Source organism: Salvelinus namaycush, chromosome 40 (assembly GCF_016432855.1).
Source record: "Salvelinus namaycush isolate Seneca chromosome 40, SaNama_1.0, whole genome shotgun sequence".
NCBI lineage: Eukaryota > Metazoa > Chordata > Actinopteri > Salmoniformes > Salmonidae > Salvelinus > Salvelinus namaycush.
The window spans coordinates 21,604,484-21,614,679 of record NC_052346.1 but is presented as its reverse complement, the minus strand read 5'-3'; the positions used below and the strand labels follow the sequence as shown (position 1 = coordinate 21,614,679).

The 10,196-nt window shown below is 43.0% G+C and overlaps 1 pseudogene; it reads right to left on the bottom strand.

The window, feature by feature from the left end:
* Positions 1–4,291: 4,291 nt before the first annotated feature.
* Positions 4,292–8,417, bottom strand: LOC120033480 (annotated as a pseudogene).
* Positions 8,418–10,196: the final 1,779 nt, after the last annotated feature.

Genomic DNA, 10,196 nt, shown 5'->3' with positions numbered 1-10,196 from the left:
GCCTCCAGTCCTTTGTTTGCACCAGTGGGAGGGTCTGTCGATTCCATAGAGCCTCCTGCAGTATCCTTGCTAAACAGCCCGGCGCTGAATTGTGTCTTGAGAGTGTCTTCGGAGTAGTTGAGTAAACACCCTTATAGGGCCATCATGGAGTATGTGGCACTGCTTTGACTGATTAGGCGTTCACCCAAAGTCACATCCACTTGGGAGAAGATGGTGGCCACTGGGTAATTAATGAGACTCACTGGCATCGCCTGCAATATTAGTGCCATCTCTTTTGGTCACTTTTAGACGCAAATGCACCAAGGTGTTGTTGAAGTCCAGATAGTTGTCACCGTGGCCTGGTATGAAAAATTCTATAGGACCGTTGTCGGTAATGACAGAGAGTGGGGCTATCTCCACATAACTGGACCTCTCTATTGAATGTTGGGTTAAGGGGGCCGTGAAAAGATCGAGCTCTGTCTTTATAGCTTCAGAGGACATGTGGTGTAAAAGAGCCATGTTGCTTGTTCTTTTAGAAAATACTTCCGAGTATTCTTTTTGTCGTTTTTGGTCCAGACCTCCTCACTTTACCACGTCTTTGACTTACTGAGTTTCTTTTAACTGTTAACCTTCGCTTTTTAGGGGCAAGCCTGCGCCTTATACCCGGAGGTCTCTTTTTTGGTCTTCGAGACAACATCATAAGCCCCGAGCCTTCTTGATGCTCGGCATCTGGTGACGCCCTTCTGGTCTTAGCCTTGGCTACAACCTCACTTACTATATTTTTAGCCGCTGATTTTAAATGTGGTTTGGCTATGCTGAAGCCTCTCTTCATAAACGGTAAAACCATCCTAAAGAGGTTACGAAATATACCTCCTATCCCCGAACCGTACATGGTCGGGGATCCATAATAGCCGGGTAGTCCATTACCCACTTGATCAACATAGTATGAGACATAGCGGTTAGGGTTGAGATGTTGATGGTCCATAACCCTTTTTAAATGTATTTGTATTATGTTTATAAATATATATACTACAAATATTATATATGTAGAGAGGTTTTGGAGGGTCTAAAGTGGAGTTTTACAATCGTTTTACCATAAGTAAATTCAATGTTTTCGTTCTGATCCGTTTTAAGCTCAACCAGAATGTTTTCAATATATTTCTTGCTTACAGGTACGTAGTGTGGCTTGTCGTAGGTGACAGTGACTATGTCCCCATCCTTTCCGTCTATATGAACTGTTCTCAGGAGGGGCACACAGCTGTCTCCGACCCTTTGATAGGATATGATGTCGGTATACACAAATATGTTGTAAAATCCTGCATGTATATCCGCAGGGAATGGGAATAATTTATCTTTCACATACGTCCATTTATTGGGACCCATCCCCAACATGTAGGCTAAATTACCGCTGGTCTTTATACCCCCGTCAGCATCCCCTGAGATTTGTACCCGTTTATGTATATAGGGTTGTAGATCAGGAATATTTCCATATTGTTCAGGGTTAGGAGTTCATTCAACTCTGAGACGATCCTGTCGACGGTTCTATAGAATCCTTTTTTAAGCTTAATAAGTTTTGCAGGTTCAGATAACTTTTTGCAATAAAAATCACGGTCCTTATCTTTGATATTATACCAACTATGGGGGTATGTAATCTCGCTGAGACCTACTTCCCAGGCCTCTGATAACTCTATAGGCTTTGGAAAATTGGTAGTATAATTCGAACTCTGATTATTACGATATATATGTGCAGACGCATAAGTGGGGAAAGTCAGGTAGAAGCCAGTGTGTACCATGATTTTTTTTTTACCCTTTTCTCTCTTTTGATCTAGAATCTCCTCCACGTGAAAGACTTTGTCTTTACCCAACTGTACCTTCTGTAATTCCTTCTCATAAAAAGATACCTCTATAAGTTCCCCGTCATAATCTTTTAACTTGTAGACCGGGGGTATGCGTGGCAGACACTCGGTAACGGTGAACAACTCATCGCTGTAACCTTGCTCATATTTTTAGTCGAAAACACCCCCCAGCTAGGATATACGCACCAAGTCCCCCACTATGAATAGCATTTTTATTTTTTTCTTACGACGAAAGGGGAACAAACCATACAGATTTTTAAAGACTTGAAAAGAGTTTTCAGAAGAGACCTCGGAGGGCTTCATACGTATACTCTTATGGTAACTGCTGTTGTATCCCTTCACTAAATCTTGAACTATATCGTTATATCTATGCGTGTTGTGAGCTGTAAAATATCTCCACATCCGCTCCTTCAGAGTTCTGTTAAAGCGTTCAACAACTGAAGCTTTCAAATCCGAGCCTGTAGCAAAATGTACGATATTGTGCTTCATGAGTTTCTGAAAAGTATTATTAAAAAATGATTTTCCACCATCAGTCTGCACTTTCTTGGGGGGAGTCAAAGGCCCGGGTCACCTCTGCCCCGCTCTTATTTTTTAAGCCCCTTACAAATGCTATTTTAGAGAAAATATCTATAACCGTTAGCATGTAGCGATTTCCATCATTTTTATCTGCAAGGGCCTGCATGTCACATAGATCCGCCTGAAATTGGGACAAGGGATGCGCAGAAAAAACTATTTCTTGGAAATTGTTTTCTTAAAGGTTTATGGAGAGTTAATGCATCCTGCTCTGATAACCACTCATTCGCTTAACAGGCTACCGGTTTCTTCGGCTATAGCTCTCTGGAAATGCTCTTTACCCCCATAAGACCCGGGGTTAGAGGGATTATAATAAATGTTTTTCAACATCTGCTCCGCCATCCTTCTTGCCTCACTGAGGTACAATAACGTTAACTTCTTGGGGATAGGGTGCAGAGTTTTCACTTATGGAAAAATAGCGTGCCCAATTTCAACTTCGTTCTACTCATCCCCAGAATATAAGATATGCATATTGTTAGTAGATTTGGATAGAAAACACTCTGAAGTTTCTAAAACTGTTGGAATCATATCTGTAAGTATAACAGAACTTATATAAAGCAGTCAAAACCCCGAGGACAAACTTTTTTTTTTTTTAAGTCACTGTGTTCAAATAGTTATTATAGGCAGGTCAGAATTCTGATCAGTTTACTTGCAGTTCCTACTGCTTCCTCTGGATGTCACTAGTCTTGGGAAATAGGTTGAGGTTATTCATTTGTGAAATGAAGAAGAAGGACACCAGGAAGTAGAGTAACGTCTTGTGTACTGTTTGAGAGTTGCGCAATACTAGAAAAGTAGCGTTCGTTTGTTGATCTCCTGTATTGAAAACAGATTGACCCGTCTTCAATTTTATCGATTATTAACGTTTACAAATACAGTTGTATTACAAAAGTACTTTGAAATGTTTTGGCAAAGTTTAGAGGTAATTTTTTTAGATATTTTGTCGTGACTTTGTGCAAATTGGACGATGCTTTTTCTGGTACAACGGCGCCAAATAAATGGACAATTTGGATATATATGGACGGAATTAATCGAACAAAAGGACCATTTGTGATGTTTATGGGACATATTGGAGTGCCAACAAAAGAATCTCGTCAAAGGTAATGCATGTTTTATATTTTATATCTGCGTTTTGAGTAGCGCCGGCATGGTTGAAATAGGCTACACTCTCTTGACATTTTGCTATCATCAGATAATAGCATCTTATGCTTTCGCCGAAAAGCCTTTTTGAAATCTGACATGTTGGCTGGATTCACAACGAGTGTAGCTTTAATTTCGTATCTTATATGTGTGATTTAATCAAGTTTAATTTTATATAATTTTTTTGAATCTGGCGCTCTACATTTTAACATGGCTGTTGGGACGCAAGCGCAGAGAGGTTAATGAGCCACTTTCAAATAACGACAACATTTCACTTTCATTTTAGAATTTTTATTTTATGCATCTAGTATTACGTATACAGACAATTCAGGATTCTTTGCAGGATACATGTCCCAGTTTTCTCAACGATCACAGCATGCAACACCCTGTATATTTGGTTTAGATTTACAGGCTTGTGTCGCTGAATTTTTAAAAACACACATGTCCGATATATAAGCATATAAACAAATATGATACACGTTACAATTAAATGGTGTTTCAAACAAATAAAGTAAAATCTTAGACAAAGTTGTTTCTAATTCTTCAGAATCATCCACAAGACGTGATACCAGTTGTGTCCATTGCAGACTCTCGGCCGTATGTCGTACATGATTCATGATTTGTTCCATTTTCAGCACATGCTCTTCATTAACCCAGGCATTGTGTGTCGTGTAGAACGATACATTGTTCACTTTATTTTCAATAATCTGATGCATAACATTTGTAAGTTCTCTCAAAAGAAGAATTTTATTTATTCTCTCTAACATCGTAGACACATAGTTACCCATTGCTTTACAACTAAATAACAAAATGTCACTCGGTCTCTTGGGGTTTATTGAGCCAGAAAGTCATCACAGCCACCACAGCTTCCCGGTATTTATTGTCGTCCACCAGGGTGTGTCGGATTTCTTTGAGTTTCTCGTGGATGTAGATTGCCTCCTTCAGTTCATGTAGGAATGCCTCGGTTACCCCGTAAACTCTGGGGATAGACGGCACAAGACCCATAGACTCCAGGGCTCTGACCAGCGATGGTATAAACCTGCAGGACCACAGTCTTTTCACCAGCTCCTCAAAATGGTTGAAGAAGTAGTATCTTGGCGGGTCGTATAGGCACGGATGACGCGCTGGCTGGGTTGATTGATCTCACAACCGATGCATTTTTCTCTTATATATTCTCCAATCACCACGTCTAAAAGTGTGGCTACAGAGGCCTAGATGGTGTCCACAAAAATAGTACTGACTACCCCATCAAACACATCCTCAGGCTGTGTAAATGTAGGGGGTGTCGTGGGTCTCGCCAGGGGGGAGTAGAATGTCGGGCTGCGAGGCATAGAGTCCTTAGGGTCTGGCCCCCATGTCGTATCGGAGTCCTGGTATGCTGTATGAATATTCATGGTGTATGATGAAATGAAGAACTGGAGGCTTTAAGGGCACTCCTTTTATTGTTGAACCAGTCCTTTGGGTATCAGGGCGTGGTTAACCCAGCCGCGTACTTAGTTTTCTTCGGAGGCTGTCCCTTCTGAGGATGTACCTTCTTGGGGCTCCTTTGAATCATAATCCTCAGGATTCGTATATATTATGCACTTCTTTACATGAACAATGCTCTGCCGCTGTTGGCTCTGCACAAAGAGAGCGTCCAACAGCTGTAACATTTTCAATTCCATTAGATCCCAAATTTTAAAAGGAATAAGCATGCGCAACCTAAAATCCCCAGTCAGGCCACCATCACAAATGTTTTGGTTGCGGGTTTCCTCGTTGCTGATATAGAACTCCACGTAGCCACATAGAAGTCCATTCTTTCTTTGTATTTTCACCCTGTGAAATATTCTTCCTGAGGAGTCAGGGGCACCTTCCCAACGGGTCTCGTAGCCCGTGAACAAGCTATACCCCTTGGTGATAAGGCTCAGTTCGGGACACACAACCTTGCGAAAAACCATCCAGTCTTCAAGCCTGTAGTCCACTCCTAAAGTCTGGTCTGTATATTCTTCTCCTACTGTATAGAGGTTCACTCTACAGGCCAGGTAATCAAACCGATACCCCCATTGATGTCCATTAGACATCAGCACTTGATCTTTCAGAGCAGTTGCGGGCGGTATTTGGGTTCTATACACACTTAGAAACCGCTTTTTTGGCGCATCGTATATTGTGGCTTGATACTTGGCCCTTTCTCTATGTTTCAACCGAGGTCCTGCTTCCGTTGTTACAGTCATCACTGCTTTGCCACTGATCACAAAATCCATGCTGATTTTAAAAATCTTGTTTAGTGTTCTGGGGCCGCATGTCTTGTTCTGGGCTTTATGTATAAGGCGTCTGCCAACCCCAATACCCCAGGACATTCGTGTTTCATAGACAACAACCCTAAGGTCAATAAAACAGGGGGTGGGGGGGTCAAACTTTGAAATGTTCATCCCCCCCAGTTCAAAGATGTCCCTAGACATCAATCATCATGGCAACTTCAAAGGCATTATATAAATATTGCCGCACTCACTAAGGCGTGAGAACAGGAACAGGATGCCCATATATGGGCATAACCACGTGATCACTTCCCGCCAGGATGTCCTGACCGGATGCCCAAATATGGGCATGCACACGTCATCCGGACATAGGGTCATAAATCAAACGTTTGACGTGTGCCGTCTACTTTATTCTCTCTCACACCAAAACTGACAAGGTGCACACTGATCAGTAAAGAGAGGCTAACATTCTATAACGCTCCCTTTCCTCTGCATTGTTCTCTCACAGTGAGAAACTATAGGATTACAATAGTGTTCTACACTTTCTTCATTTGATCCAATTCAACGTTGCCAATTATTTAATGACATGAGAATTAAGTGGAGTGTCTAATCTTAGCTGGTCTGAGAGAACTGATGAGGCTTCTCTCCTTTATGTTTACATTGGTGTCTTTTTAAATGGCCCAATCTGTAGAATCTCTTCCCACAGTCAGTGCAGTGATAAGGTTTCTCTCAAGTGTGTATCCGTTGGTGTGTTTTTACATTGCCCAATTGGGAAAAACACTTGCCACATTGAGAGCAGAAGTAAGGCTTCTCTCCTTTGTCTTTTTTCTAATGACCTTTAAGCTCAGCTGGTGTTTTAACATTTTCTACAGTCAGATCAGTGGTAAGGCTCCTCTCTTGTTTCCCTTGGTGTCTTTTTAAATGGCACATTCAAGAGAAACACTTTCCAGTCAGAGCAGGAGTAAGGCTTCTCTCCAGTGTGTGTATATGTTCAGATCGTTTTAAGGTGTCCGGACGAGAGAAACTTGCCCCACAGTCCGAAAAGGAGTAAGTCTTCTCTCCTTTGTGTATACGTTCATGTTGTTTTAAGGTACCCAGTTGAGAGAAACTCTATCCACAGTCAGGGCAGAAGTAAGGCTTCTCTCCTGTGTGTATACGTTCATGTTTTTTTAAGGTGCTCAGTAGAGAGAAACTCGCCCCACAGTCAGATCAGGAGTAAGGCTTCTCTCCTGTGTGTATACGTTCATGGAGTTTTAAGGTACCCAGTTGAGAGAAACTCTTTCCACAGTCAGAGCAGAAGTAAGGCTTCTCTCCTGTGTGGATACGTTCATGTTGTTTTAGGTGGCTTGGCCGAGAGAAACTCTTTCCACAGTCAGAGCAGAAGTAAGGCTTCTCTCCTGTGTGTGTTCTCTGATGAACTTTTAGTGCAGTTGATGTTTTGAAGCATTTTCCACATTCAGAGCAGGAGTAAGGCTTCTCTCCTGTGTGTATACGTTCATGTTGTTTTAGGTGGCTTGGTTGAGAGAAACTCTTTCCACAGTCAGAGCAGAAGTAAGGCTTCTCTCCTTTGTGTGTACGTTCATGTTGTTTTAAGGTGACCGGTTGAGAGAAACTCACCCCACATTCAGAGCAGGAGTAAGGCTTCTCTCCTGTGTGTATACGTTCATGTGCTTTTAAGTTGCACAGTTGAGAGAACCTCACCCCACATTCAGAGCAGGAGTAAGGCTTCTCTCCTGTGTGTATATGTTCATGTTGTTTTAGGTTGCTTGGTCGAGAGAAACTCTTTCCACAGTCAGAGCAGGAGTAAGGCTTCTCTCCTTTGTGTGTACGTTCATGTTGTTTTAAGGTACCCAGTTGAGAGAAACTCGTTCCACAGTCAGAGCAGGAGTAAGGCTTCTCTCCTGTGTGTATATGTTCGTGACGTTTTAAGGTGTTCCGATGAGAGAAACTCTTTCCACAGTCAGAGCAGGAGTAAGGCTTCTCTCCTGTGTGTATATGTTCATGTCGTTTTAAGGTGTCCCGATGAGAGAAACTCTTTCCACAGTCAGAGCAGGAGTAAGGCTTCTCTCCTGTGTGTATATGTTCATGTCGTTTTAAGGTGTCCCGATGAGAGAAACTCTTTCCACAGTCAGAGCGGGAGAAATGCTTCTCTCCTCTGTGTGTTCCATGATGAACTTTTAGCGCAGTTGACGTTTTGAAGCATTTTACACAATCAGAGCAGGAGTAAAGCTTTTCTCCTGTGTGTATTTTTAGGTGTATTTTTAGCTTTGATAGAAATGGGAAAATCTCCTCACAATGTGGGCAGTGGTGAGACCTCTTTGCTCTGTGATCTTCCTGCTGATGCTCTCTGGATGTAGAGAATGTCTCAACATTGTCTCCTGTGTGAACAATATCAGAACAACCAGACAATTGGTATGATATACATGTCAATCAAATGTATTTTATGAAGCTCTTTTTACATAAGTTGTAACAAAGTCCTTTATAGAAACCAACCCGAAATCCCCAAAGAGCAAGCAATGCAGATGTAGAAGCACAGTGGCCACGAAAAACTCCCTAGAAAGCAGGAACCTTGGAAGAAACAGAGAGGAACCAGGCTCAAAGGGGTGGCCGGTCCTCTTCTGTCTGTACCGGGTGACATGTATTCATATCAGTAGGCTGTACAATACAGGGGAATAAAACTATTCTAAAAGTGGGTAAGAGATGAAAGCTAAAAAGGGGCGTGTCATCCTCCACTCACTGTCACAAGAGTTAGTAACTACACAGACTCACTTCATAGAACTTTAAAACACTGGCAGTTTGTCTACTTCACTTCTTTAGTCTACTCTCTGAGCACTCCAGATAGCTCAGTTAATAAAACAAATGCTGGCAATACTGGTGTCAAACCATGCAAGTGTCAGTAGCATGAAATAACATATACCTTCTCATTGAAACAGTTCATCATGAAACAGTTCTACTGCAACTTTTCATACACAGTGGGAAGTTGGAATGAACAACAAACTTAGTTAGATAGAACCTGCTCTTACCATGATTAACAGATGTCCCAATCTCCTCCTCCTCTTCTTCATCTTTAATGTTGACATTCAGCTCCAGTGTTTGACTGCAGTCTTCCAGCTTCACTGATGCCATCTCTGGATCCTGCAGTGCAAACTGGGCCCCACTGTCACAATCAGGACCCAGTGACTGTGGGTTTGGACTCAGTGTGGAAGGAGAGAGACATGCTGGGTTTGTCCTCACTGTTGATGTTACCGGCCTCAGACTTAATTCTAGTCCTGTAGTAACAATGAGAAACAGACACAAAAAGTTATTGTCTTGACAGTTCTGGCACTTTATTCTCTAAAAATACACTGCTCAAAAAAATGAAGGGAACACTTAAACAACACAATATAACTCCAAGTCAATCACACTTCTGTGAAATCAAACTGTCCACTTAGGAAGCAACACTGATTGACAATACATTTCACATGCTGTTGTGCAAATGGAATAGACAACAGGTGGAAATTATAGGCAATTAGCAAGACACCCCCAATAAAGGAGTGGTTCTGCAGGTGGTGACCACAGACCACTTCTCAGTTCCTATGCTTCCTGGCTGATGTTTTGGTCACTTTTGAATGCTGCCAGTAATTTCACTCTAGTGGTAGCATGAGACGGAGTCTACAACCCACACAAGTGGCTCAGGTAGTGCAGCTCATCCAGGATGGCACATCAATGCGAGCTGTGGCAAGAAGGTTTGCTGTGTCTGTCAGCGTAGTGTCCAGAGCATGGAGGCGCTACCAGGAGACAGGCCAGTACATCAGGAGATGTGGAGGCCGTAGGAGGGCAACAACCCAGCAGCAGGACCGCTACCTCCGCCTTTGTGCAAGGAGGAGCACTGCCAGAGCCCTGCAAAATGACCTCCAGCAGGCCACAAATGTGCATGTGTCTGCTCAAACGGTCAGAAACAGACTCCATGAGGGTGGTAATGAGGGCCCGACGTCCACAGGTGGGGGTTGTGCTTACAGCCCAACACCGTGCAGGACGTTTGGCATTTGCCAGAGAACACCAAGATTGGCAAATTTGCCATCTGTGCTCTTCACAGATGAAAGCAGGTTCACACTGAGCACATGTGACAGACGTGACAGAGTCTGGAGACGCCGTGGAGAACGTTCTGCTGCCTGCAACATCCTCCAGCATGACCGGTTTGGCGGTGGGTCAGTCATGGTGTGGGGTGGCATTTCTTTGGGGGTCCGCACAGCCCTCCATGTGCTCGCCAGAGGTAGCCTGACTGCCATTAGGTACCGAGATGAGATCCTCAGACCCCTTGTGAGACCATTTGCTGGTGCGGTTGGCCCTGGGTTCCTCCTAATGCAAGACAATGCTAGACCTCATGTGGCTGGAGTGTGTCAGCAGTTCCTGCAAGAGGAAGGCATTGATGCTATGG